Genomic DNA, 22,380 nt, shown 5'->3' on the forward strand with positions numbered 1-22,380 from the left:
GAGGTGGCGGAAATGTTGGCGGATGATGCAGTTAATGCGAAGGTTGGTAGGGTGGAAAGTGAGAACCGGGGGTTTTACTTCGATTAGATTAGATTACTTACAGTGTGGAAACAGGCCCTTTGGCCCAACAAGTCCACACCGACCCACCGAAGCGCAACCCACCCAGACCCATTCCCCTACACCTAACACTACGGGCATTTTAGCATGGCCAATTCACCTAACCTGCACATTTTTGGACTGTGGGAGGAAACCGGAGCACCCGGAGGAAACCCACGCAGACACGGGGAGAATGTGTAAACTCCACACAGTCAGTCGCCTGAGGCGGGAATTGAACCCGGGTCTCTGGCGCTGTGAGGCAGTGCTAACCACTGTGCCACCGTGCTGCCCATTGTGGTTCTGTCCTTGTTACGGTTGGAGGGGTGGGGTTTGAGGGCAGAGGTGCAGGATGTGGATGAGATGAGTTGGAGGGCATCTTCAACCACGTGGGAAGGGAAATTGCAATCTCTAAAGAAGGAGACCATCTGGTGTGTTCTGTGGTGAAACTGGTCCTCCTGGGAGCAGATAGGGCGGTAGCGGAGGAGCTGGGAATACGGGATGGCATTTTTGCAGGAGGTAGGGTGGGAGGAAGTGTAACCCAGGTAGCGGTGGGAGTCGGTGGGTTTCTAAAAAATGTCAGTGTCAAGTCGGTCGTCATCAATGGAGATGGAGAGATCCAGGAAAGGGAAGGAGGTGTCAGAGATGGTCCAGGTGAATTTAAGGTCGGGGTGCTACACCTCCAATTTTGGTGTCATCCGCAAACTTACTAACTATACATCTTATGCTCACATCCAAATCATTTATATAAATTATGAATTAAATGAGCAATTAAAAACTGCCAAGCAGTAGTTCATTGGCAGAATTCTCTCTGTCATCTGGGTGGATTGACTGTGATTCCTTTGGCAGTTTCTGTGAGACTGCAATGGTGCTCAGTCCTCTGCATAGCCAAGTCTGGGTTCAAGGCCCACCTCAGCATGTCATGGTCACAGAGGTGTCATAAAACATCCAACCAAATTGTTTAAAAATATTAAAAGCCAAGCAAACGTGCAAAATAATAAAACATAAACTCACTCTCTCATTCAGCCAGTCATGAAGTTACCCACTCAGACTCTCAGTCACCCACCTATTCACTCAACTAACTAACTGTTAGTCAGTCACCGACCCAGTCAGGCCTCCCCATCACTCACCACCACCCCCAGTCACTCATTCCTCTGATCTCCCAACCTCCCAGTTACACACGTAGCCCAAGAGGTTTGCTGTTTAATATCACCTGGGAGCAGTATTGAGGCCTCTACAGGTACCAACCCACACTCCTCCTTCCTAACATTTCAGATGTCCTGGGCTGTGCTGCTGTTGTTTTCTCCACCAAAGGCAGACCCAACCCTCATTAGCCTCTCCCCATGATGGCTCACCAGGATCTCAGACTTTGCTTCACCTGCTGAGGGGCTCACCTAGCTATCATGCATGCTCTTGTGCTAATACTTGCCCCATCATTACCCTATACACTAAACCCAGCTGTCATTTTCCTCATTCCCAAGCAGCTAACTTCCAAGTGCAGGCTCCTGGCCTACCACAGCAACAAGTTTCTGGCTGAGTGAACGCACTTGTGTTGTGCTGCTCACTGCACTTCCAATTAAAATTTCGCTCCAGCATTTTCTACACATCTTTATTTTGAACACTGACTTGACAGGCAACACTAAGCCACAAGTTGCCTGTATTTTCTCCAGCCTCAAGGAAGCTATGTTTCATGTTCATGTAGATATGAGAGGTTGCAGCCTCTTTTTCAAAAGTATTATTTATAGGGGTGGGACTCCCCTCAAATTTTGTTTACGCTGAAGCTCCATGCCTCTGTTCTTTGCCAGTTGTTGCAGAGGGGAAGTGGTCAAATTGGAAGAACTGGATGTAGGTTTGCTCGCTGAGCTGGAAGGTTCATTTTCAGACATTTCATCACTATACTAGGTAACATCATCAGTGAGCCTCTGGACGAAGCACTGCTGGTGTTTCCTGCTTTCTACATATATATTTGGGTTTTCTTGGGTTGGTGATGTCATTTCCTGTGGTGACGCCATTTCCTATGGTGATGCCATTTCCTGTTCTTTTTCTCAGGAAGTGGTAAGTGGGGTCCAAGTCAATGTGCTTGTTGATAGAGTTCCGGTTGGAATGCCAGGATTCCAGGAATTCTCGTGCAGGAATTCTCTTGTATGTGGGGTTCACACACAAGAATTCCTTGAAGCATGGCATTCCAACCGGAACTCTATCAACAAACACATTGACTTAGACTCCACCTAACACCCCTGAGAAAAAGAACAGGAAATGATGTCACCATAGGAAATGATATCACTACAAGAAATGACATCACCAACCCAAGAAAACCCAAATATATATGTAGAAAGCAGGAAACACCAGCAGTGCTTTGTCCAGAGGCTCACTGAAGATGTTACCTAGCATGGTGACAAAACGTCTGAAAATGAACCTTCCAGCTCAACGAGCAAACCTACATCCAGAAACTCAACCTGAGCTACAAATCTTCTCAAAACTTGCTAAGATCAGAAGAACCCTCTGTAGCCTGCTCTTGTCCCTGGCTAAGGTGGCTACAATCAGGTAGAGGCAGTGTGTGATTGAGGGGTTACTTGACCTGATTCCTAGCTTCTCTTCTGTAGTTACATCTGTGCTCGGGTGTTCTGGATAGAGGAGAAAGTGAGGACTGCAGATGCTGGAGATCAGAGCTGAAAATGTGTTGCTGGAAAAGCGCAGCAGGTCAGGCAGCATCCAAGGAACAGGAGAATCGAAGAGAAGCTCTCTTCCTCCCCATTCCTGAAGAAGGGCTTATGCCCGAAACGTCGATTCTCCTGTTCCTTGGATGCTGCCTGACCTGCTGCGTTTTTCCAGCAACACATTTTCAACTCTGTTCTGGATAGAGAGCATACAATGTCCACTGGTACTTTTGAGAGGATTGCAACTGGTGAGGACTGAAGGGACTGGAGTGCATTATCACTGCTTAAAACAATATATTAATTTGATACTTTTATATTAAAATTATAGTGCTCAGGGCATTGTTCATGGTTTATTTGTTTTTGGCTATGGGTCCCTCAGTGTGTATTTTATCTAATGACACTGGTGATGGGCTGTTGAATTAGGAGCTATACATTTATAAAGTCTCACTTATGAAAAAATGCATTAAATGGATAAAGATTGATTTCTAATCTCCTCCTTCACTAACTGGCTATAAGAATTTTAACATATCTGGTGTTAGGATAACACCAAATTACACACATTCAGCAGTCTCAGGTGCATCCCTTTAAGTGCTCTAATCTAGCAAAGTCAGAGTAAGTCATAAGAAATACAAGCAAGAATACGCCATTCAGCAGCAGGAACCTATTCCACTTCTTATTAAGATCATGGACGATCTGATTATTACCTTAACTTCTTTACCTACTTGTCTCCCATAACCTTTGACTCTATTGTCAATCAAAAATCTGTCTAAACTTAGCCTTGAAAATATTCAATGCCTTTATTGGTGTCTGGGAAAAGAAATTCCAAAGATGTCCTCACCTGCATCTTAAGTGGTGTTCTGGATAGAGGAGAAAGTGAGGACTGCAGATGCTGGAGATCAGAGCTGAAAATGTGTTGGTGGAAAAGCGCAGCAGGTCAGGCAGCATCCAAGGAACAGGAGTTTTTAAACCATGCACATTGTTCAAGATGCCCTGCTGAAGGGAAGCATCCTTCCAGCATTTATCTTCTCACACCCTGTCAGAACACCTATAGGAAGCTGCCAGTAGTCTGGGGCATGGTGGCTCAATGGTTAGCATTGCTGTCTCACAACACCAGGGATCTGGGTTCACTTCTGCCTTTGGGTGATCGTCTGTGTGGAGTTTGCATATTCTCCCCATGTCTGTGTAGGTATCCTCCAGGTGCTTTGGTTTCCTTCCATAGTCCAAGATGTGCAGGTTAGATGGATTAGCCATGGGAAATGCAGGGTTACAGGAGTAGGGTGGGCTGTTATTTGGAGGGTTGGTGCAGACAGTATGTGCTGAATGGCCTGCTTCCACACTGTAGGGATTCTATGATACTACAAAAGTGGCACAAGGTCTCCACAGTGCACTTTCTAGTTACTGTCTTTGTTCAGTTTCTGACCATCTGATGCTTTTATTAATTGTAGTACCTTATCAAACCTTGTTCCTTATGATTAACATACCAATATCAGCCTGGAAACTCCTACTCCTGCACCAGAACTTCAGCAGAGCTAGAATGTCATTCACCACATAGCAAAAAAAGCATTGAATTTATAATGTATGAGGTAGGGGTCATTCTATCTAAAAGAATAAAGAACAGTACAGTACAGGAACAGGTTCTTTGGCCCACTAAGCCGACACATGACACCTTTCTAAACTAAAACCTTTTGTCTTTACATGATCCATATCCCTCTGTTCCCTGTGTTCACATAACTGTCAAGATGCCTCTTAAATGTTGTTATTGTACCACTTCTATCACCACCTCTGGCAGCACATTCCAGACACTTCATACCCTCTATGTAAAAAATATAGTGCCTCTCACATTTCCTTTAAACTTTACTCCTATTATCTTAACCCTATGTCCCCAAGAAAGTGATATTTCTATCCTGGGAAATGACTGACTATCCCCATCTATCAATTTTTCTATTGGGGCCTGACCCCTGCACCCCCACCCCTCCTAAATTATATGCCCACTATCTTGTGAATTGTGATATTTTAATTCTTCAAAAGAGGATGTAGATTTCTTTTCAAATCTATTTGGAATCTGTTATCTTTTGCAATTATAACTCATACTGACTGTGTGCCTTTAAGTTGCAACTTTGTTTTGGAATGAGCAGTTGTTTTTGACAGAATGTACGATGGTCAAGTTTAGCTGCTCACAGATTTAGCCATCATGACATCATCCTTGAGTGTACATCTGTTTCCTGATTGACAGTAATTTCAAATCAACTGTGTAAATTAGTTCTATCCTCTGTTCACAAACATTGAAAGTAGATCGTAGTAAGCATTGTAGTGTAAAATCGTCTTTGGGAACATACATGTGCTAAAATGTAGCAAATTGTAAATTATCGTCCCGAGAAAGAAGACAAAAATTCCTGAATAGAAAATAACAGCTGTAAAAATGTAGACAAACTGGCAGCTGGTGGAATTAATTATAAGTGTCATAAAGAGCATTTTACAGAATGAATTTTGCTCTCTTACTGTGAGAGTTGAAGATTGAAATCGGAGTACTTTGCACATGTTGGCAATCATTATTCACACTGAACACTGAAGGAGAGTAACATTCCATATTAATTATTTAAACAAAAAATCTTAACCTGAACCTAGAAGAACAGCCATAAGGGCAGTGGTACTGGCAAGATCACCTGAGGGGCGACTTATAGATCTCCTGTTCGACTGTGCCCACTGGCAGTTTTACTGTTTCACATAGCTTAGACATTCTATTTGTTCTTTGCCAGCTTTACAGTTTTTCAAATTTATTAGTGTGAGTTGGCGTCGCAGGCTCGGCTGGCATTTGTTGCCTAGCCCTAATTGTCCTTGTGAAACTGTTGCACTTCTTCAGGAGCAGATGCACCTACTGTGTTGTTGCAATATTAGAAATATTATTCCCTCTCCCCTTTGTCTCCAGCTAGGGAGAATGAAGTATTAAAAAGGAGTTACATTTCAGAATGCAAGGATACTATTAAATCTATTTAAATCAAAAGATTTAGGGAATGTGCTAATACTAACATCTCCAATGATTGTAGTTGGAGATTGCCCTGATAGGGGATGAATTGCAGAGACCTTAAAATCTTCAGCTTTTGTTTGCTTAAGTCCTACAAAGGATTTCTGCTCAATGATGATAATGTATGTGGAACACATCATTTTGGGCTGAGTTTGAGGTCAAGTCTTTGGGAGGTGAAATAAACCCACTGTGGTAGCAAATGGTCATAACTACAGAGAGAGAGAGAGAGAGAGAGACAGGAGTCATCTAGACTTGAAATATTCACTTGCTTTCTCTTCACTGATGCTGCCTAACCTGCTGTGATCTCCAGCATTTTCTGTTTTCAGGAATAGAGACAGACATACAGCTCACCCATTTGAAAACGATCAATTTCAAATTACTAATTTCTTTAGTGGAATATCTTTGTTCATTCCAAGGAAGGAAGGACAATGGGGCTGGGTGCAGTGAAGAATGCCTATACTGAAAAAAGTATTGGAGTACTGTGCAACTGGGAATAAGAGTTCTCCTTTTCCATAATCCACGTAAAATATGTATTAGCAAAACCTTTGCTGTTGGTAACTGCTTCTTAGCTGCTGAGACAATTGAAAATTCCTTAGGCATGGTGCTTGCTCTGCACAACATCAATCAGTTTTCAAGTGGTTCTAAAACAAAAATTCACTTACTTCTGGAAAGAGAAAAGGATCGAATACCAGTATCACGCATCTTTCAGACCCACCTCTACAGTGGCACCAGATGTGTTTCCAATGCTGTTTGAACATATGAAGTGAGAACTGCATTTGTCCACAATTAATATTTTAATGGAAAAGGAAGCTTAGTTTAGAGTTTCAGAGGATGCATGCTGTGCTTGATTTGAATTTAGATGTCTGAAAAACATGCAGTTTCAGAGCTGCACTTTGAGATTTGGAGTTAAGAAATGTGCTCATTGGGACAGATCCTCCTGTCAAAGTATCAGAGAGACTCATCGGTCTTGGCGCTCTTCATGACCAAATGGTACAACAACATCAGGTGAGGGGCAGATGAGTGGTTAAGTTCAAAATTACAAATGTTGATGTCTTTGTTTTGACTGCTCTATTGTTAGCTTCATTAAAATGGTACCTGGATGGTGTGACACTTGTGTATTTGTGCAGTCAATGCAGACTCCCATTGCAATATAAAGTTATCCAGTTGCATTTTAATGATGTCATTATGTCGCATATTGTCAATTTTTCTGGCACTGAAGATTAACTTACAGTTATGAAACATTTGTTTTAATAGTTAATTTATTTTCTCACTTTTAATTTTCTTTCTTTCATTCTCTTTCTGTACCTGACTTGACATTGAACTTACACCAATATGCATTTCCTCAGTTTTTCTGTTGTTAATTCCATAATCTTTCAATCTGATTGGTTAAAGATATACATAGTTGCTTGCATTGTTCACTCAGGTTCCAGAAGCTTGTTGTCTTCACTGTAATGTTATTAACTCACACAATGAGCAATTTAACATAAAAAACTTTTAAACCCTAACATGCAAGGACATGTTGAACAAATGACAGATGCTAATGGATGTACTGCTGCAGTAGCAGATGACTAAATCTCTTCTCTCCAGCTGAGAAGACGGGGTAGAGAAATGGATGAAGAAGGATTTGAATGATTTGTGCATACGATAAAACCTCACAAATTTGATCCCTTATTTGTCCCAATCTAGTAATTGCTGCAAGAAATCCCCACTTTGAGGTGCTTTTGATTGGTTTCAGTACTTTGGCTGAGCAAGGTTTCAGTGGCCCTTCCTACCATCTCTGCTATCTTTAGAAGTGAAGATGCTTTGCTAAGGCAGGGTCATTCTCAGCTGCAGTTCCCTCCTTCATACTAACCTTCGATCTTGCCATCCCAGTCTATATTGTGAAATTGTATGGCAGCAGTTTGTGTCAAATGAAGAATTGTATCAACATTGAAAGTGGTAGGATACAGAAACCAGCATGACTTCAGGAAAGGAGGGATTAAAAGGGAACAAAGTTGCTCAGTAACCTTGAACACTTAAATAGTATATGTCTTTTAAGTGAATACTTATGTAAATTAAAAAGAAAGTTAAAAGAGTTTGAAGCAGCATTCTATCCATGGCAGTTGAATTCAGAAATTTTAATTTGTTTATTTTTAAGTGAATATTTTGATAGACAAATTGTGTATTTTGAGGTTAGTGATGCAGTTGATTCAATGCAGTGAAAATCAACAGCATCCATAATTTTGAGTCTAGCCAACATAAAAGGGAAACAGGTGTATCTGACTGCATGTTCCTTCAGTGCCCTCTTGACTGCTAGCCTATAACTCTTGTGCAGTTAATACTTGCAGATCCATTTGAGACTGCACTCAATATACATCAGCATTAAAGAAACAACTGTGAGCTGTTTGTTATATTGCATTAAGATGCTATTCTTTTTCTTTGGGAATCCTGGGATCAAATTTCATCTGGTCTTTCTATCAGCTGTAAGGGAACAAATTGAAAAAACAGGACCATTTCAATTCAAGTCTTGATAGGCAAGAGACTACGACACAGAGACTGTAATAATTCATGATCAAATGGCAAAAAAAAACAGATGGTCTCCTAAAATAGCCTATGCTGATGGAGCATAATAAATGGAAATGGCACATTGCAGCTGAAGGAAACTGCTAAGGTTGCAGCTGGGACAAGTGTAGTGATCTTATACTGGAAATACCTAAGCAGGTAAGGCAGCACCAGTGGAGAAAGAAGCAGAGTAAATGTTACAGGTCAGTAACTGGAAACGTTTAGAAGTATAATGGTTTTTGACTAAACTTAGAGGCAGATATGAAATATGGAAATATTTCATTGTCAACACTTTTTTTGTTGTATGAGCTGAGCATATGATCAGCAGTTCGTAAAGTCCAGTTATTAATACATTTATGTATAAAACAAAAACTGCTTGCCAATCAAATCTGAAACTTGACAAAGTATTAGGCTTTTTTTACTATGGTACAAGAGTCAAAAGTTATGGTGGGGAGTCTGACATACTATACGAATAAAATAGACCTAACTTTAAAATGTCAAAGGGTTTTTTTTAAGCATGAAGATGATCTTTAATACCTCTGTTTATAAAGGAGAGTTTGATGAGGTTCACATTTGCATTGAAGTCTCAATGCAAATTGAATTCCTGTATAATCTAAAGTTGTGCATTCCAGCACATATAGACTCAAATCATTCTAGAGAACTGTAGGATCCTTTCATGTTCAATTGGTTTCTCAGGAGCTAGTTCTCAGAATTCTAAAATAACAGTAGAAAATGAAAACCACAGCATGTGGGAAGGTGGCATGCCAGTGAGAGGTCAGAGTTCAGGAATTTCATTCAGCATTCAGATGTGTCACAATGATGGCCAACAGTAAAATTGATGATTTTAAAGATAAAATTTCAAATAAAGATTGCCTTGAATTTTATTTATTTATTTTCTTAGTGAAATAATCCCTCTGTTTCCAAAATGGGGTATCTGAATCAAAAGTTTGTGACTAGTGGGTCATTTATGTTCAGTTTGTAATTTGGATGCTGGTAGCTGGATATTTTTGTGTTTTTGAGCTGGCTTACTACAGTAGTGGACTGTTTGAGATATGATATTCTGACACATTCAGTTAAAACTGGACATTTAACTTTACAGCTGCATAAATGCAGGGAGTGATTAATGTAATTCATACCTAGAAGCTAAATGAAGAGACCACCAATCAGGTACTTTAATTTTATTGAAAAACATCAGCAAGCTTGCATGCTTTTACCAATGCTGCTCTTAAACTATCCCTTAGCAAATTCAAAGACTGGAGAATGATTTGCTTTAGTTGACCTCTCTGTAGGGAAGAACTTGGCCATTTCTGATCACCTCCCATAGAAAAGTGGCTGAACTCAGGTACACAATGACATCTAATTAAACAGCACATCACTGCACTCAATCTTTGAACTATTTTCAACTGTTTCCTTATCCACATCCATCAATTGGCTACTAAATACATTCATACTCACCCAATTAAATTCAACAATTATTAATACCATGCTGATGATCAGAAGGAAAGGAGTGTGATGACCAGATAATCTCATTTTGCCCCAGTCTTGCCGAGGTTTGCTGGTCTCACTAAGGAAAATGTCTGTTAAACATGATCCTAGTGTGGCTGGGCTGACAGAAAATCCTAAGCTTTTGCGTGCTCCTTAATAACTCTGATAGGAAGTCCCTTTGTGTGACAGTATGATTAACATTTAATAAAGTTGGTTATCTCTCAACTTCTTTCACCCTTAATTGAAAATTCTCCCGACACTGACAATCAATATTATCCTATGACCTATCAGATAAAATACTGATGAACTGTCTTGACCGAAGTAACTGTTGACACAAAGTGACATTTAGTTAATGATCTTCAACTATTGTGATGTGCTGCTTTTGTTAATTCCTTTAACATACCAATGAGGTGCGAATCATGTAGTGCTTTTATTATAGTATCTCGTATTTATATACATACACTGCAATCACTTGTATAACTGGGCTCAAGCTAATGAATTTGGATGATTGGATGTACTGAAACACATTTCCGTCAGGTGTACGCTGCCAGAAGTAGGTGGGAGACTGAGATATTTATACCATTAGGCCAGATACCATGATACAGTAACAATAGCTTGAGCATTTCTCTTAAAAGTACTTTGAACATCTGCTGTGAGACATAACAATGACTACTTCCTAGCATGAGTCACAACCGACAAGAAAGAGAAAATTTGGACATTATCTTTACTTGAATAATAACACTTTTCTGATGTAAAACAGTACACTTCGAATATGTTGGTCCATTAAGTACTTTGGGCAAACACTATTGCAGCTTAGGAAAATGATCTGAAGCAGTTGACTTTACCGCTGCTCAGCTGGAAGCATGAGTAAATATGATGGCAGCACTTGGTGAGAACAGAATAAGAAATCAGTTGAATTTTCATCAGCAAACATCCTGTTAACTGCAATTCTGCAAGTAAGAGATGTTATTAAATATAAGATTCACCAATATTCTCCAGAGGATAAGGAGAATATTGTGGAAAGTTTCAAAGGATTATTTTCAATGTCAGTACAAGTGTCAGTGTTATGCTAGTGAGAAGGCCTCTAACCTAATCATCCACCAGAGGCCTTAAGGTTAGCTCAAATTATCACTTAAACTTGCAAATATCCTTTTGGATCAGGAGTTTGTGCAAATAACACTGACTTCCATAAGTGAATCAAAATATTGTTTATGCATGTCTATTGGGATGTTTTTTTAATAAACATTTGCTGTCTCAAAGTGATATAGCAATCATGAGGCACCATCTGAACACCTGCTACAACTGGAACTAATTTGTATATCCAACATTTAATTGTCCTGTTATCAATTCTGAGTTAAGTTTAACTTAATAACAATATTTTAATGCAAAATTGTTGCTACTACGAAACTACGTGCATACCATGTAGATGGAGCAAAGAAAAGTCTTTTGGGTGTAAGTAATCTCCCTTCTACAGATGTCGGCAAGTGTTCAACTGAATTCTCAGTGAGATTGCTGTTGATACAAATCTCACTGCTGCATTAGAGCACAAACCTTTCACTTAGTTTAATAAAGAATTGTCTTCCGTATATGCAGTCCACCATATAATGTTTCCTTGATTTGATAAGGCCAGAGGAAATGAAATCTCATCAGCTGTTCCTCAGCACCAACCTCTGTAGATCTGACAAATTTACTTAAGCTTTGTCTGTAACTGCAACCTCCTACTCCATTAAACCAAATATAAGAGTGATTTAGATGAATCTTCAAATTGTATGTTGAGGGAGTGCTGAATTGTGTTGCCATGACCATTAAACTAAAGCACCTTTTCTTGATCTCAATTTGAAGTCTTTCAAACTCACTTGGCACTGTTTGGCAGAAGAATGTTGATTACTCAGACATTTGTCAGAGTAGAGGTTGAGGTATTAACTTGTAAACTTTCAATTTGAAGTCCTACTATAAAAGGGAGTAAGTAACAAGACTGAGATAGTTGATTCAGCTGTTTGCAGCAATCTTTACGTTGTGTAGAGTGGGTTCTGGCTCCCAATGCACAAGTTTTTATAGCCATTGGCAAAGTTAAATTCATTAACATCAGTTGAAAAAAATGCAGTGATAAATTAGTAGTTCATCTGTACTCCTTTCCCTCGTGTTTCATTGGTGGCAGAGCTTTTGGCATTGTTTTCAAATTTCATTCACTTTGCTTTGTTCTGCTCTTCAATAGATTGTCATAAAATCTATGTCTTCACCAGTATCTTTGGTCACCTGCCTGAATTCTACTCCTTCTGTTTTAATTCATCCCTGAATAGAATCATAGAGTCGCACAGAAGGGAAACAGACCCTTCAGTCCAAATCATCTGAGCCAACCAGACATCTCATTTGAACTAATCCCATTTGCCAGTATTTGGCCCATATCCCTCCCTATTCATATACCCATCCAGATGCTTTTTGAATGTTGTAATTGTACCCACCTCCACCACTTCCTCCGGTAGCTCATTCCACACACGCACCACCCACTGCATGAAAAAGGTACCCCTTGGGTCCTTTTTAAATCTTTCCCCTCTCACCTTAAATCTATATCCTCTAGCATTGGACCTTCCCACCCTAGGAAAGATATCCTGGCTGTTCACCCTATCCATGCCCCTCATGATTTTATAAACCTCTATAAGGTCACCCCTCAGTCTCCAATGCTCCAGGGAAAAAGCCCCAGTCTATCCAGCCTCTCCCTGTATCTCAAACTCTCCAGTCCTAGCAGCATCCTTGTAAATCATGTCTTTGGGTATATAGTATAGGGAAATATAAACATGCAAAATTAGGAGAATGAATAGTTATGATTACTCCATCTTCCTGCCTTTCACCCCATTGTTTATCACAAATGTATGTACTTCTACCTTAAAAATATTTGCAAACTCTGCTTTCACCACAGTTTGGAGAGACTTCAGAAGACTCATGACCCTCAGAGAGGCTAATCCTCATCTGGGTGACTCTATTTGTAAACAGTGATCCTTTGTTCTAGATTCTCCCATCATTTTATCAAAGAATTTCCACATCTATTAAATTCAAGATTCCTCAGGACAGTATGTACACTTTGCCATGAAGAATTGAAAGGCAGCATGTTAAATATCGAGGTTTTTGCAGCATTTGAAGGTCGATAGGGAACTAAGTACATGAATCACAAGGTTAGTACGCAGGAAGAGCCACACTATTGAAAATGACACTAAACTTGTATCTAAGGTTGATTTCACCCTCATCTCATATTCTTCCGAATGACAAGCTGACATTTATAGGAGGATGGATCTTTTGCTTCCATCCTCCATCAATTCCCTCACCACAATTAAATACTTGGGCTCTTGTCCTGTCATGAACCAAAGGAACTGCAATCTGCAGTATGTGATGGAAAAGAACGATCGAGATAGCAAAGTATGATGGCAGTGACAAGAAAACAAGCTGCAGCTGCCAGGACAGATACTGACTCAGTGCAGACTTTAGATATTAGCTCAAATGAAGATCTGTTCCTGGAAATTGTCTGGCACTCCAATCATATCTCAAACCAATTTAGACATGAATGGTCTAGTTTCCATTGAACAAAGCAATGCATCATAGATTCTTGACAATATCCAGGACACAAATTGAAGTCTTATCTACTAACTCAATTTTAGTGCCGCACTGAAATCTTGTTGATTTACCACTGACAAGTGATCAGATTTTGGATTTATTGGTCATTGGATTCACCTTTATCAACAAATTAATAAAAGCTGCAGGTATGATTGAAGACGAGAAAGGGTTAGGGCTCAACCACATTGCTCTTTTTGTTAGTAAAGCAACATAAAGTATGATGGAAGCTTTGAGGTTGTGGTGTACTACATTTTTAAAATTAAGCTGGTCTTTTTGTAAATGCTATGAAAATGGTTTGGTTATTTGAGCAACTCACTGAGCATTGCTCAACACCACACAAAAAACATTTTTTGGTTACAGTTTTGAGAGGGTTACAATAATTTTATGTGGAATGAATGTGTATGAGTACATTTCACTGTGCCAAAGCACCCTCTAGGAATTTGGATGAAATCATAAATTATGGGAGTTGGAGCAGTTAATGAATTTTATTCAACCCCAGAATGTGTCACTGCCTTAATACATACCAGACATTTTTCATCTGTAATTCCTTTGTGTGGTTTTCCTGTTTCAGTATGAATGCACCAGAAAAAAAGCATGGAATCACTTAAAATGTTTTCTGTAATGTTCATGATGTGTTTTCAATTGTCAGTGTGTGTTTCTGGGTGGAGGAAAAATGTTGATGCTCAATAATCATAAAGCATTTCAGTTAGTGGCTGGTTGGCTTGGTATATTTCACTCCTCCAGTTTTTCTCACTTTCTGCTATTAATTTTTATTTTATCTCTTTCTTAAATCAGTCCTATTTACTCAATCTTTGGTTTATCCATCGGAGAGGTGGTGGTTAGGGAGAGGAAACTAGAAATGTTGAAAGTGATGTGAGGATTTATTGGTACTTCTTTCAAGTTAGCATATGGTGAGCAGCAAATACAATATGGTCTCCTCTACCCTGGGGAGACCAAACACAGCCTGGGTGACTGTTGTGTGAAACATACCTGACCTATCGACAACCATGATACTGAGCTTACAGTTGCTTGCCATTTTAATTTGTCACTTGCTCCTGTGCTGACCTGCTACAGTGTTCCAATGACCCTTAACAAAACTTGAGAAAACAGCACTTTACCTTCCAACTCAATACCTGACAGCATTCTGGATTCAATACGGAGTCATAACCTCTGCCTCCATTTTTTAAATGGGTTTTAGTTTTGTTTTTTTGCTTGATCAGTCTTGCCTGGCTTCTTTCTTTATCCTTTCATGTTGTATACATATGTTTTTATGTAACAACTCATACTTCATTTGGACACAACCATTGTTTCATCACCATAATCCATACCACTCTTTGCCTGCTACTTCAAGATCTATTTTGTTATTTAATCTCCCCTGCCCTGCGTTCTATCGTAGACTCTCCCCTTTACAGTTCCTGCAGCATCTCACCACTATAAACTGGTTTAAATTCTGATCAAAGATAAATTGATCTGAAACATTAACTATTTCTCACCATAGTTGCTGCTTGACGTGATGAGTGTTTTCATCTTATTATGACCTTATTTCAAATTTCTAGAATGCAGTGTCTTACTACTGTAAAAATGTGGAAATATGGGGGTTTGGCAAGAAATTCTGCAAGTAGACACAGGCAACTGAAGACTCTTACTAATTGTAGGGAGAAGGGAACAGGTATGCACAAGAAACCAGAGTTACTTTAATAGAAATTTGAAAGATAAAGGGCAGGGGGAGATGTGACGATAGAGGCTATGGAATTTAAAGACTAAGATTAAAACTTTTAAAATTTGAGGAATTTTGGCAATTAGTATGCTAACAGTCAATTCTCAGTTCATTTGAACTTCATAGTCTTTATCTTGAGCAAACACTTTTACTCATACATACTCAGGTCTTGTAAATACATGCTCAATCTTTCATTTTATCTCACACATTTTAAAGTTGCATTCATATTTGCATTGTATAACAATTACAACTCGGACAAGAGGTTTTCTATAAGCTCACCTATATTCCTCTGTTTAAAAACTCATGCAAGCAAATTGTTATTCTTCACAATAAATTTTGGAACACTTTGGGACTGGCTAAAGATGCTAAGGTTATAGATCCTCAGACAAAGCTTTTTTTCACCTCTCTATTTCTTTGATTTTATTTTCTCTTCATTTCTGTTTTTCTGCCTTCCCTCTCCATCTCCCTCCCAGCTGCTTGCCTTATTTCCCTTTATTTGTGTTTTGTTTTCCCATTTTTGTTCCTCTTCTTTCGTCTCCCTCCTTTAGTTTTCTCTTTGCTCTCTCATTTTTTCTCTCTCTGATCAACTTTGCTTTTCTCTTTCCCTATTCCTAACTTTACCACTAACAGTTTTCTTTATTGTTCACCTCTTAGAGTTGGAGTTGGTGAATGTGTGAACCAGCAGTGGATAGAAGGTAAAGGTAGAAGCAACTGTTAAGCAACCAAGCAACAGGGTTTTAGCTACAGAAAGAGCTTAATTACAATGGAACAGAACTTGTCCAGGTCAGGTATGGATGGAATTTCCTAAAAGCTATTAGTGAATCAGTTGTCTTTTCACAGAAATCTAACAAATTTAATTATCAATTTCTCTCACTAGCCCCCAAATTATGATACTAATCAAATCTATTTTAATTTTCTATGCTGGTATTTACAGTCATACCATTTAGGTTAGTATGCCAGCACTATCACTTCAAAAACTAATAATATCATGAATTTGAAGTGTTTACAATTCCAAATTTAACTTACCAGTCTCCTGGAGTGTTAAGTTTGATATTATGTATGAGGAATTTCTGTGAGAGTCCTCCAGAGCCTCATTGGATGGAAGATTGAATAATAGAGCTAGACAAGGAATTTCAAAACTATTTCTTTCAACCTTTCTAATTCAGTTCATTCCTTCTGCAGTGATAATAAAACCATTTTTGTGAATATTCTAAGCAAAAGCAAATCCGCACTTTTTATGTTGATTATACTCAGCGCCATTTTTATGACGATTTTTAAAAAGAAAGTAGTGAGATAATCTGCGGTGCTGATATTGCCACTTAACTTTTCTGTGTATTCTTTTGCAGTGAAACGTTAAAATGATGGTAGGTTCCTTTACTTACTGTCACATTATGCAGTAAGCAATAATTATTCCTCATGCAATAGATAACAATAACTCAGCAAACAAACTGTGGCATAAAACATAAAATCACTGATCCCTGTGACACTCTTTGTACAGATCACTTCTTGTACCATTCAAAAGCCACACGAGATGCTGCAGAGGATCTTTGTGCAGTCCTGATCTTGCCCTTCACACAGCTGCTCTTCTGGCATGTTTTCGGACATCTTTACTTCCAGGAACCGGTTACTTTGAGATTTACTTTTGGATAAAAGGAACTTTTCCTGTGATAACTCTTTTGTGCATATCTTCAACCAGCATTTCATAGTTACTTAATTGCTGCTGTAAATGTTGTTTTGCACACAAAGTCCCATAAACTTGTGAATCATGTTTTTTTAAAGCGACATGCAATCCACCTACATAATCTAGGTGGCAAATTTGAATTTTCTTTGTTTTTGTCCACATTTTATTGTGTTTAGTGACTATTTCTTCCAGTATTGCAGAGCTTGTACCAAAATATGAAAAAGTTCAATTCAGACTATTCCCACAGCTGCAGAACTATTCATACCATAAAATGAACTTCATTGTTATCAGTAAACAAAGAAATAGCATTGATATTGTCCTGCATAATTTGCTGGTTGAAATTATGTAATATTTGAAATAATTAGCTTTAATTGCAGTTGTAAACCAATTGTTTGTGAAGGCACTTTCACTCAGCCTCTCATTGATTTGTGACTTAACTGTTGGTCCCAGGGATGGTTTGTGCCAGTAACCGATGTTGGTGAATGTAAGGCATTGTCCAACTTCTGAATTCAGTTTGTAGTTGGTAAGTTAAATAACCGACTGGCTTGAAAACAAGTGTTCCACAATTTGCTTTCAGGAAATGAGATCAATTATATAATGTGATACAATGGCTAATCACGTTGAAAAAAGACCTTGTAAGGAAAAAAATTCAAATTTGAGCTAGATATTAATCGTGTTAGTTAGCTAAGCAAATACAAGACACAGCTTGAGCTGTTTGGTCCCTTGATCCTGCTCTGCCATTCAATAAGACCAAGGCTGATCTATTGATCTTAACTACACTTTTCTTCCTGTCCCAAACCCATTGCTCCCTTGTTGAAAATCTATCTAATTTTGCTGAGAATATAATCAAGTTGCCACTGTTCTCTGGAGAAAATAATTCTAACAACTTAGGGTAACAATCTTAAAAATTCTTCTTCCTCTGATGTAAATGGGAGACCTGTTATTTTTAAACCATGCCCCTCCTCTCTAGATTCCCCAAGGGAAAACATCTCCCAACAGCCACCTTAACAAGTCTGCTCAGAATCTTATGCTTCAACCTCTCATTCTTGTAACCTTCAATGAGTACAGGTTTTCATAGCCTGGTCAGCTATTCTTTGTGAGGCAACCCCTCCATCCAAGTGAACATTTTTCCTAAGTGTGTCCAATGTAATTGTATCCTTAAGCAAGGAGACCAAACTTGTACACAGTACTTCAGCTATGATCTCATTAAGACTCTGTAAAGCTGTAGCAACACTTGCCCATTTTTTGAACACCACTCCCCTTACAATAAAAGCTAACATTCCGTTTGCATTTCTAATCACCTACACGATAGCTCTGTGATTTATATATAAAAGCAAACAGATTTCTGTTATAAAAGCACCTCAGATTTCTGCAGTTTCTACTTATAAATTTTTAGCGTTGTATTCTTCCTGCTAAAGTGGTCAAGTTCACATTTTCGTACTTAACTTACTTGCCCTTTGCAGACACCCTACTTCCTCGTGATTTATTTTCTTTCCCATCTTTGTCAGACCTATACCACTTATATTCTTCAAAGTCATCATATAGATTATTGAGAGCTCTACTAAATACAGTTTTCTAACCATAGAACAGCTTATTTTCAGGACAAAAGGGTAACTAGGGAGAGAATAGGGCCCCTCAAAGATCAGCAAGGTGGCCTTTGTGTGGAGCCGCAGGAGATGGGGCAGAGACTAAACGAGTATTTTGCATCAGTATTTACTGTAGAAAAGGACATGGAAGGTATAGAATGTAGAAATATAGATAGTGATATCTTGAAAAATGTCCATATGACAGAGGAGGAAGTGCTGGATGTCTTGAAATGCATAAAAGTGGATAAATCCCCAGGACCTGATCAGGTATATCCTAGAACTCTGTGGGAAGCTAGGGAAACAATTGCTGGGCCCCTTCCTGAGATATTTTTATCATCAATAGTCACAGGTGAGGTTTCAGAAGACTGGCTAATGTGATGCCACTATTTAAGAAGGGTAGTAAGGACAAGCCAGGGAAATATAGACCATTGAGCCTGATGTCGGTGGTGGGCAAGTTGTTGGAAGGAATCCTGAGGGATAGGATGTACATGTATTTGGAAAGGCAAGGACTGATTAGGGATAGTCAACATGGCTTTATGCGTGGGAAATCATAGCTCACAAACTTGATTGGGTTTTTTTTTGAAGAAGTAACGAAGAGGATTGATGAGGGCAGAGAGTTGGATGTGATTTATATGGACTTCAGTAAGGCGTTTGACAAGGTTCCCCATGAGAGACTGGTGAGCAAGGTTAGATCAAATGGAATACAGGGAGAACTAGCCATTTGGATACACCACTCCCATGGTATTTCTCACATTGAATTCCAGCCTCATCTTACTGTGCGTTGTTCCCAGAACAGCTCACTGCTCAGTGCGTATCCTGGAATTCACCAGCATCCTACCTGCCCAAACCATATTTAAAAGGCCATTTTACATTTGAAGCAAGCAGTCAGTCTGGAGCTTCTGTTCATGGTTCGTGACATTTACCCAGTTTATGGCAGGCAGAGTAAAAGAAATTGACCTTCTACTGTGTGGTCAGGGACCTGGAGGTCCTGCTGGAGGTGATGCTTGACAGGATTACCTCTTTTCACCCCACTGCATCCCAAAGTCAGGAGTGGAGGCCACAACATCAGATCATCCACTACTGTCCGAGGCTGCTAGCTGGAATGGTGCAACCTCAGTCTTCTGAAGAAATGGTCAACACTGTGGGAAGGACATATATCACAGAATGTCTTACTCATATCCTGGTTCAGTTTTGGAGTGATACAGGGACTGTGTTATCAGTGCCATGTTTCCTTACCATCAAGTCCCTCTTGTCATTCACTTTTGTTTACAGTCATTATTATGGAATAAAATTCATTTTCTGAAAGTCTGAGATGAGTTAAGGGTAAGAGGAGCCTCCAAACTGCTGGGGAATACTTCAGTCTTTGGGAGAATACTTCAGTCTTTGGTAAGTGGAGTTAAATATGAAGTCCATGATATAATTGGCTTCTAAATGTAGGGAATCAAACCCTTGGGCAAGCTCAGGCCTGGATTCAGTTTTGATTGAATGTCTGTATTTAATTTGATCATCTTGAGCAAAAGCAAAATGCACACATAAAAGTGGAAAGTAAATGGAAAGCTAAGTTTTTCTTGATCTACCAAGTGGAAATATTAATAATTAGATTTTCCTTTCGCGAATACTCAGATCATGCATTACTGCTGTAGATTGATGGCCCAGCAAAATATTTAACCTTTCCAAATCTATGGTGTTCAGCCAAATGGTTTCATTTACCACATTGATAATTTGGAACAGACTTCAGCCTCTGATCTCAGAGGGAAACTCTTTACAGTTGTTGCTATATTTCTTTAAAAACTAGCTGTAATTTTACAGAATAATTCTGTAGAAATCTTAGGAATTCATTCCAGTAGGAACCTTTCACCAATCATTTTGCTGCTCCTAAACATATTATACATTGTCTATTGTTTGTTTCATGTAAACTGAAGAGTTTTCTAAGATACTTGTGTGTCGATGATAGTGGGCAATCATTGTTTGGAGCCTTACTGCTGGTGGTCTTTGTAGCTGACCACCAGGAGGCACTAGAGACTGTAGATGTCAAACACCTCTTCTGATTTTTCTTTCACCTGCAAGCAGACACTGCAGTCTCTGCTTGGCATCTTCACACACTGTGTGGACTTTGCACATTATATGACACAATGAAGGATTTAACAGAAAAATGCTCAAACCCAAGTTCAACTCCTCTGAGTGTTACATCACTCAATGCAGATGTGATATGAGTTTTTTTTTCCCATCTTAGTAAGTGTATGATTGCTTTTAAACACACTGGAGGCTTGGATAAATTTTTCGCCAGGTAGGTTTTAAAATGTCAGTAGTTCTGAACTATCAGCAAGCAAATTTCCAAAATATTAAAATGCATGCTTGAATTATGGACAAACGTTGCTCATGATGACTATGATGTCACAAGCAAGCAAGGTAAAAAAAGACTTGGGTCATGGGGTGACAAATTTGTGCTATAAATTGTACTTTGACAAAAACAGTCCACCTGACAAGGTTAAGGGCCTAGACTACTACTTTAACTTAAGAAGTTAAGAAAAACAAGATTTAATTGAAATATCCATGGGATTGAGAAGTTGAAGTTAGTCTTGTTATTGAGAAGGGATGTTACAGGTTAGCAAAATCACCCAGATTCATTGTTTCTAGCTAATTTGTTCTTATTTGTAAAGGATAATTCATTGTTTCTCCTTCAGCTGTTACAAAATCACATCTGTCAGTCAGGATGGAAGTTTGTTATCATGGGAAATGCCCACAAAATCTGTTGGTGTATTTGAATTTCTGATCAGTTAAAATGAGAATTTTTGTGACTGTTTGCTGCAAGTGTATCTTTGCACAGCTTTATTGTTGCCAGACTGACAATATATTTTAATGATTACACTTTGAATAAAATTGACCAGTTGGCAAGATTCATTCTATGAATTGAATAATGAAAAATTGGCATTATGTGGTATAGTAAAAAGGGTGCAATTGGAGGATGAAGCTTTGTGCAGTTATTCCCAATGGTTTTGGAGAAGCGCAGGAAGACTGTAGGTGAAAAGGCAGGCTGTGAGTTAGCGTGAGATATTGATAGATTAAGTGAGTGGGTAATAAGTTGGCAAAGGGAGTAAAATGTGGGAAAATGCAAAGTTGTTCAATTTGGAAGGGAGAATAAAAGAACAGTATGATTTAAAATGGAGAAAAAAACTGCAATACAAAGGACTTGAGGGTACTTATGCATGAAACACAGAAAGCTACCTACTGCACTTCCATGCTAATCATTAAGACTAATGGAATGTTGGCCTTTGTTTTAAGAGTAGGCGAGTCTTACTGCAACTGTACAATGTGCTGGTGGGACCACATTTGGTCTCTAATTTAAAGAAAGATATCATTTCATTGGAGGCAGTTCAGAATAAGTTCATTAGGATGATTTCTGATATGAAACACAGTTAACTTGAATGCAGATCATAAATACTACAACTCTGAGGTATATTGGGACTTCACTATTATGCTTAAATACAAAGTTCTCTTTATGCATCTTGACTCCAATACAAGTAATTGCCTTAGGAAAACCTAAACAGGTTGTAACTCTACCTACTGGAGTTTAGAAGAATGAAAGGTTATCTCTTTGAAACATATAAGATTCTTAAGGAGCTTGACTGGGTAATTGCTGAGACTATGTTTCCCCTCATGGGAGAATCAAGGACCAGAAGGTATGGTTTCAGAATAAAAAGGCACCAATTTAAGACTGATATGAGGAGAAATTTCTTCTATAAGGGGGTTGAGAGTCTTTGCACCTCATTGCCACAGAGAGCTGTGTATATTTACACTCATTGTGTATATTTAAGGCTGAGATAGATAGATTCTTAATCTGTAGGGGAATGAAGAGTTATAGGGTAAGGGCAGGAAAGTGGACAGTTGTCAGATCAATCATGATCCTATTGAACGGTGGTGCATACTTGAAGGGGTGAATAGCCTACTCCTGTTCCTATTTCTTATGGTCTTACTATGTAAAGTCACATTGG

The 22,380-nt window shown here is 38.9% G+C and overlaps 1 protein-coding gene across 2 annotated transcripts in view; it reads left to right on the forward strand.

Annotated features, from left to right (window-relative positions):
* The window catches only part of LOC122559578 (ninjurin-2-like), a 236,536-nt gene that overhangs the window by 56,065 nt on the left and 158,091 nt on the right, over positions 1-22,380 (forward strand). Inside the window, exon 1 of one of the 2 annotated variants that reach the window (XM_087997344.1) lies at positions 20,555-20,675. The exons of the other annotated variant lie outside the window; for it this stretch is intronic. The gene's annotated coding sequence lies outside the window, so the exon portion shown is untranslated. Of the gene's footprint in view, positions 1-20,554; positions 20,676-22,380 lie in introns of those variants that run through there. 2 annotated transcript variants of the gene reach the window in all.

Source organism: Chiloscyllium plagiosum, unplaced genomic scaffold, assembly GCF_037043375.1.
Source record: "Chiloscyllium plagiosum isolate Xiang-an unplaced genomic scaffold, Cpla_swu_hap1 HiC_scaffold_19, whole genome shotgun sequence".
Classification (NCBI taxonomy): Eukaryota; Metazoa; Chordata; class Chondrichthyes; order Orectolobiformes; family Hemiscylliidae; genus Chiloscyllium; species Chiloscyllium plagiosum.